The sequence below is a fragment of the Myiozetetes cayanensis genome, unplaced genomic scaffold, assembly GCF_022539395.1.
Source record: "Myiozetetes cayanensis isolate MyiCay16 unplaced genomic scaffold, myiCay2020 scf4, whole genome shotgun sequence".
Taxonomy (NCBI): Eukaryota; Metazoa; Chordata; class Aves; order Passeriformes; family Tyrannidae; genus Myiozetetes; species Myiozetetes cayanensis.
Genome location: NW_026087631.1, coordinates 45,142,454 through 45,149,123, shown reverse-complemented (window position 1 = coordinate 45,149,123; position 6,670 = coordinate 45,142,454). Strand labels below are relative to the sequence as shown.

General features: G+C 41.6%; 1 protein-coding gene across 2 annotated transcripts in view; it reads left to right on the top strand.

The window, feature by feature from the left end:
* The first annotated feature begins 3,507 nt into the window (after positions 1 to 3,507).
* The window catches only part of SLC38A9 (solute carrier family 38 member 9), a 48,136-nt gene continuing 44,973 nt past the window's right edge, over positions 3,508 to 6,670 (top strand). The window contains exon 1 of one of the 2 annotated variants that reach the window (XM_050329160.1): positions 3,508 to 3,553. The gene's annotated coding sequence lies outside the window, so the exon portion shown is untranslated. Of the gene's footprint in view, positions 3,554 to 4,912; positions 4,998 to 6,670 lie in introns of those variants that run through there. The other variant, XM_050329159.1, reaches the window with a different exon arrangement.

Genomic DNA, 6,670 nt, shown 5'->3' with positions numbered 1-6,670 from the left:
AAACTGCACGACTAGGTGATATATATCATGCTGTGCTTCATGCAAGTAGTAAAGATGGCTGCTGGCAGTTATTAGTTTACCATAAGTATTCAGCAAAACACACAATGTCCAAGGATGAAGAATTTGCGGTGGGAGCATCTCTTAGGAAAGTGTATAAAACTATTCACAAGTTCCTGAAGCAGCACATGAAATGAGCAGGCTCATGAGTTAAATTTCACCCACTGTGCAAACTCCTTAACATACCATCTTTTTGTCTAAACGAGGAAACAGAGTAGGCTGCTTTGTGAGACAAAATGGCTACTATTTTCATTGCACTGAAGCTCTGTTTTGGACCACCCTAATGGAAAAAAAGAAGTGTGTCTGTTCTCCCGAGAAATTTATGGCTAATGGCAGATGTGCTACTCTGGAACGTCTAAACCAAACTGAAAGCTTTCAGCTTGTTCATCCTCCTTTCCATCAACAGATTACTGTTCCCTCAGCTTTTCTAGTAACTTCATGTTCTGCTCTCCCTTTTTCACTCAAGGAGATATATTTAAGGTTAATAAGTTTAATGGGATACATGAGGAACAACTATGAATGCAGTCAGATAGAGGATCTGTAATCAATAGCAGGAGATCTCAGATAATTTTAGATACAATCAGATGTCATGTGATAATAGATGGAGAGTTATTTTCTTTCCTTATTCCTTTGATCCTGCTCATTGTAGGATACTATGTACTCCCTCCTCCAAATTACTTTCCATTACACCAGGAGAAGGCAAATGATGAAATTTGAGAATGGCAAGAACTTGCATGATAATTGTAACGAATTTGTTCAATTAGTTGAACAAATCAATGTCCAATCCTTGGAGGATTCTTTGGGAAGTTAAAACTTTTTTTTACCCCCTCTAAGGCTGCTAACAGCACAAATCGTTTAGGGACTACTCTTCAGGTCATTTTACCCAAGGAGCCCCACTCAGAGTCACCTAGAGGGAAAGCAGAACAAAGAATCCAAGATATTTAAACAGTATCTTATATAGTGCATTCAAATGTAATATGGAGTCTCAGACAACCAGAAAAACCTAAGAATTAATTGCAAATGTGAGTGCAGTCCCTCAAAGTGAAGAAGAAACCAGCAATCTAAACATCATATTCCTCCCAGAGGTGAGCTCTGGATGCTGATAATCTGCTGTAAAGTCCCCTCCTCTCACTACCACCCAAGAATGAAACCACTAACCTCAGGACCCAGAGTGGCTGCAGAAGAGTGAGGGTGAGCTTAGCAGTAGGAAAAGGGGTAGAAAGTAAGCGTGTGCATATACACCATTATTCTTTCTTTTTTGTGTAGCAATTAGTGCTGGACTAAAAATAATTAGACACTTGGGATTTCAGTTACATTTTCAACAAATTCTTGACTTTAGTTTTATATAAGGTGTGCTTTCTCTTTGTCTACAAACAAGATTTTAAGTGTAATGCAGTTTCTACGTCCTAAAATCTATCCTGATGTATTATCAGTATCTTTTTCTGAAAGGAATTGGGAGTTATATCTAACAAAATGCAAATCCACTAAGTTTGTTAGCCATGCCCTTGTTTGCAACAGCAGTGAAAGTTATTGATTCATGTAGTATAATGTTCTATAATGCTTAAGTTTTATAAAATTGTGCATGTTATTATTATTTCATATGTGCAAGTACAGACTGAAGTATACCTCAAGGCAATAAAAGGAAGATTCAGTGCAGTGTGAGGTGGAAATTTCCTAAAGAGCTGAATTTAATACTCCCTTTGTCTTACAGATTTGCCAAGAGCTTAAACATTAATTTTAATTAATTAATTAATTTTGGTTTCTGTTTTTATAGACACTGTACTGTCCAGGCAAGTAGGAAGAGATGCTCTTTGCCCAAAAGAGAATGTGTCATCAGAATAGAAAGCCACAACATAAACACTGCAGGACAGAGAGTGAACACCCTTCTGTGAAGTCAGCTGTGGCAGCAGTTTTCATGAGGAAGCAGAAGGAATCTCTACACTTCTGCTTGGCTCACTTACAGTTCTTACAATAAAACATTTTTCCTAGGCATAATCCTGAGGATTGTAGTGGATGATCAAGAATGCTATTAAATACAGAAGTGCAATTAAATCATCTATCTGTTATAGTAGTAACTATGGACAGCTTTCATGTCTTTCAAGACAACCTTGCAAGAGTAAGACTAGATGCTTGCATGCTGAAAAAACCAGTTATTCACGCAACTCTACTTTTATGGCTTTCAGTTTAATTCACTTTCACAGCACCAACACAAGGTTGCATTTCAAATTCCTGCGATAGCAGCTGGATAGACTTGACTCATCAACTAAAATCTTCTAGTGGCCAAGTACCACAGTGTACACTTGGATTCTAAGAGTGGCTCAGAGGCAATAGATGATGGCAAATTTGCTGAGATACATAGAAATGAGAGTTTTGGTCCAACCAACCTTCTGTGCAGCTGGATTTCAGGATGTTAAGTCTCTGCTGCCTTGTTTCCATCCACAGCCTGAAATTCAATTACACAGCAGTTTTCTTGCAGAACAGTTGGGCAGTCCTCCTGCTAGTCACACAATCTGGCTTGGGCTTCACTTGAACAGGAAGTACAGGGTGGGATTTATGTGTAGCTTGTTTTGCACTGTTCTCACATGGGAAAGCTATCTCTGCTGTCTTCCTTGCAATTCAGCAGTTTTTCCAAGCATGAGCTATAAATATCCCTGGAGTTTGATGTTAACCAGTGTTTCGACTATGAAAAGAATGATCCCAACTTGATTTAAGTAGTACCAAATTTAAATTAAAAAAAAACAAACAAAAACCGAAACCAACGAACCAAAACCAAATAAAAGTACCCCAAAAACCCAACCCCAAACAAAAAAACTAAAAGAAAAAAAATCCAGACAAAACCCCAAACCCATGAAACAGGCAAACAAACAAGCAAACAAAAAAAAAACCAACTTCGGATTAAGAGTAGTTAATTTTTTTAATGTATTGTATGGCAGATTGTCTGTGTTGTTTAGTTTGCTTGGTTCCATTGCTCAGCGTTTCATCCCTCCCTAAGCAAGGTCAGGAGGTCCAATTCACATCATTTCTCACAGAAGGCACGTAGCCAGTCACGTGAAGACCATGGTTTGTTTTGGGTATGGTTTGTTTTGGGCAAGCGTTATGCATACATTTTGTCACCACGCTGGACTGCAAACTATGGAAGAAAATGGGTGAGCTTCCTTTTTTGTTTTGGTTGGTTGGTTCTTTGATTTGCTTTGTTTTCTAATAGTGGCCTCTCATGAGCCGTCACCAGCAAGTGCGAACCTTTTCCTCCCAGCGCTCGGTTCACGCTCATCCGTACCACAACCTCACGGAGGAGCCTGGGCAGACAGACAGTGCCGGCCGCTCCCGCCCCGCGGCTCCCTGGGAGCCGTAGTCCTTGCGCTCGGCAGCGGCCGGCCGGCTTCCTCGGCGCAGCCGCCGCGGGAACTACGCGGCCCGGCACTCCCGGGGCCGCCCGCCCGCCCCGCCGTGCTTCCTGTCGCCGCCGCGGGACCGCGGGGCCGCCGGAGCGCAGCAGGTACGGGAGCCGCGGCAGCGCCCAGGGCACGGCAGGGCAGGGCGGCTCGGCGGGAGCCGCCGTGGGGGTCTCGGGGCGTGGAGCGCCTCCAGAACGTGGTGCGGCGGTGCCGCCGCCTCCCCCGCGCTCCCGCAGCCCCCGCCGGGCTCAGCTCGCGGAGGAGCGGGCGGGCTCCGGGGTCTCTGCGGGGCGGAGGGGCCGGGCGGGAGCCGCTCCGGCGGCGGGACCTGACCAGCCACGCCGTGTGTGGTTCGCGGCGGCTCGGGCAGATCGTCAGGGCAGTGTCGGAGGTGCAGGAACGGCATGGAAGCTCCTGGGGCGGTCCGTGGAGTTAGGGAAATGCTTACATCAGTTTTCACGGGCCTGAGGGAGGACCCGTTAAGCTAAAAGCAAAAATGGTGTTTGAAATATAAGTTAGCTCCTAAGGTGATAGTTTTATGTTCTTGTAAGTATTCATTTATAGTCCCCACAAATATATATGTATACATACACACAAGTTATACAAGCTTTACCTGTTGAACACAAACCAAGTTCCATTTCTTCTTAATTTGACTTAAATTTATCATTTGGCAGTGACCATGTACTCCTTGGTTCAGAGTTATACAAAAGCTCAGCAGAGTTCCGCTTGTATATTCAAGAGTCCTTTTTCCTCAAAAAGTTGTAACTTACATTGCTTATACAGTTTTACTCACCTTCCACCAATACAGTTGCAGGAGAGCATGAACCGACTAAGGTGTCCATAAGGTACCATGAGAGATGGTGTACTGTCCCCGTTTTAAGGAGCTCGTAATGTATGTTGCTACTTTCAGAACCAGTATAGCATCCTTCAGTGCCTTCTGATGGAGGATTCACTGCCCCAAAAGAGGAACCGAGGAACTCTACTGTCTTGTGCTCAGGTTATTGTCTTTCAGTGTAGACTTGAGAAATAGTGCTTATTTCTCATACTTTATATGCGCTCAGTCTGCAGATTATATGAGGTTTGTGTCTTGATCTTTATTCATCCACTCACCTGCTCAGAATCTAAGAGAAGACCAGATTGCACTAGTTAGCACTTCTAACAATGATCTTCTTTATTTGAATGAAATACTTTGATTAGTGGATTCTGGTGTTTAAACCAAGGGTATGACGTGAGTTTTTAGGAGCAGCGATTTTATATAAGATTTGAAGCATAAATAGGTCTCAGTGCTCAAGCTGCTGTTTTTCTAGCACCATGATGGCATGATAGAGGCTATGTGAGTAGCGATCCTCTCTACCTTCCTCCTCCTGTCCGCTATGGGAGGTTCTGTGATAAATACCAGTCCTACAAAGCAGCTAAGCACATTCTGTGCTCACAGGATGGCTGGGATGACTGACTAACTGAACACAGTTTGTTCCTGCTGTGGAGTAAACCTGTTTGGTAACGCTCTTGCATGGCCTGGCCTGTAACTCTGAATGATCTGTCAAGGTGGGTGTCTCATCTTAAAGCATCAGCATACATATGTCAGTAGCTGAGCCATAAACTGGCATTGTTAAATTCATTGTCCAAGCAACCTAATAGGGTTTTGCCATGCAGTACAAAGATGATTAGATCGCAGAACAGCCAATATTCTGTGGCTACAATGATGTTTCTAAATCTACTATGGCCTTGTCTTTGCTCCTTGATGCTTTTTAGATTTTGAAACAAGGAGAGAGAACCTGAAGGCAGCAAAAGCAGAAACTCATAATGGCAAGCAAGTGAGAATTAATGAAGGTCTACTCTTGTTGAGATTACCATCTGAAAGTCATGTGGATGGGGAATGGGACTGGGGAATAATAACTTGCATACCCTTAGTTATTGCTTCAAAGTTTATGACCAGCAACAGAAAAACTGAATTATTAAATTCTGATCTACTTGTTCCCTTTTGCTGCCCTTTTGATGTAGTGCTTCAGATGTTTCTAGGAGAATTACAGATAGGGCAACAGATCATACTAAACTTCACCGCTGGCAGCCAGTGAAATGATATCCTGAGAATGGACAACAGGATTCCAAGTGTGTGCAGACTTTTGAGCATTGGAGGATACCTTGACATTAATAGTGTTTGAAGATGTAGGTGGTTAGATACTAATGATGGTGAGGACTGTCTTGATAGCGTATGATTGCAAAAAGTGATTGCTGTTGTAAACCCTTACACAGAAGAGGATCCCAAACATGTTGTGATGTGCAGTTTGGACATTTTTTTTATATCTGGAAAAGTATTTCAAATTTTCCTTCTAGATGTAGCCATTCCATCATAAGTGGAAGAAGGACAGCTTAGCACACTTTAAGGCAGAGTACAGCACTTCTTAAAATATGCTAGTGTCAATGTTGCTTCACATTTGTGAGGGGTTTGATACTATGAAGGTATGTCAAAGATGTATTTCCTTTATAATAGCTGTTGTGGAAGAGCTACCTTTTTGTCTTAATAACTGTCCTAAGTACAGCTTAGGGAGGTGTTTCAACAGCACTTAACACTGACTTTTATGGAAGTAGCAAAGCCAGAGAATTTCTTCCTGGAGTCAAATGTTTGGAAAACTAAGTTAAATGATAGGATTTTCAGGAGCAAAATCAAACACTTTCCTTGTCAAGCTGGATTGGAAAGGAAGAGAAGTATGGGTGCAGAGAAAATATTCTTTTAGCCTTTTTTTCTTCTGCAGCAACAGCAGTGCTATAGGGAAGAATATAAAATTTCTTTCTTTGTTCCTGCCTTATCAATAAGATTATAGTTGCAGTTAATTAGTAGAAGGTACTTAGCACTCACTCTGATCTTCAGTGTGAGACTGATCTGCCTTACTTGCTGCTCAACAAATCATAATTGTTCTTGGATGATATTTACAGTGTTTACTGTGTTTACTAAGTTTTGCATACAAGTTAATTTTTCAGCATGCCCAGGGAAGTACTGGCATTATCCTTATTCTAAGGATAGGTATTAAAACACAGGAAAAAATCCACAGATTTTGAAAGCTCAGTTTGAGAGCAACTTGGTTTATATTTATATTTAACATATATAAATATACAAACATATATATTTAAATACATATTTTATAAATATATATAAATACATATTATATTTAAATATGTTTATATTTAACATCATTCAGTGGTGCATGACACATAGGCTT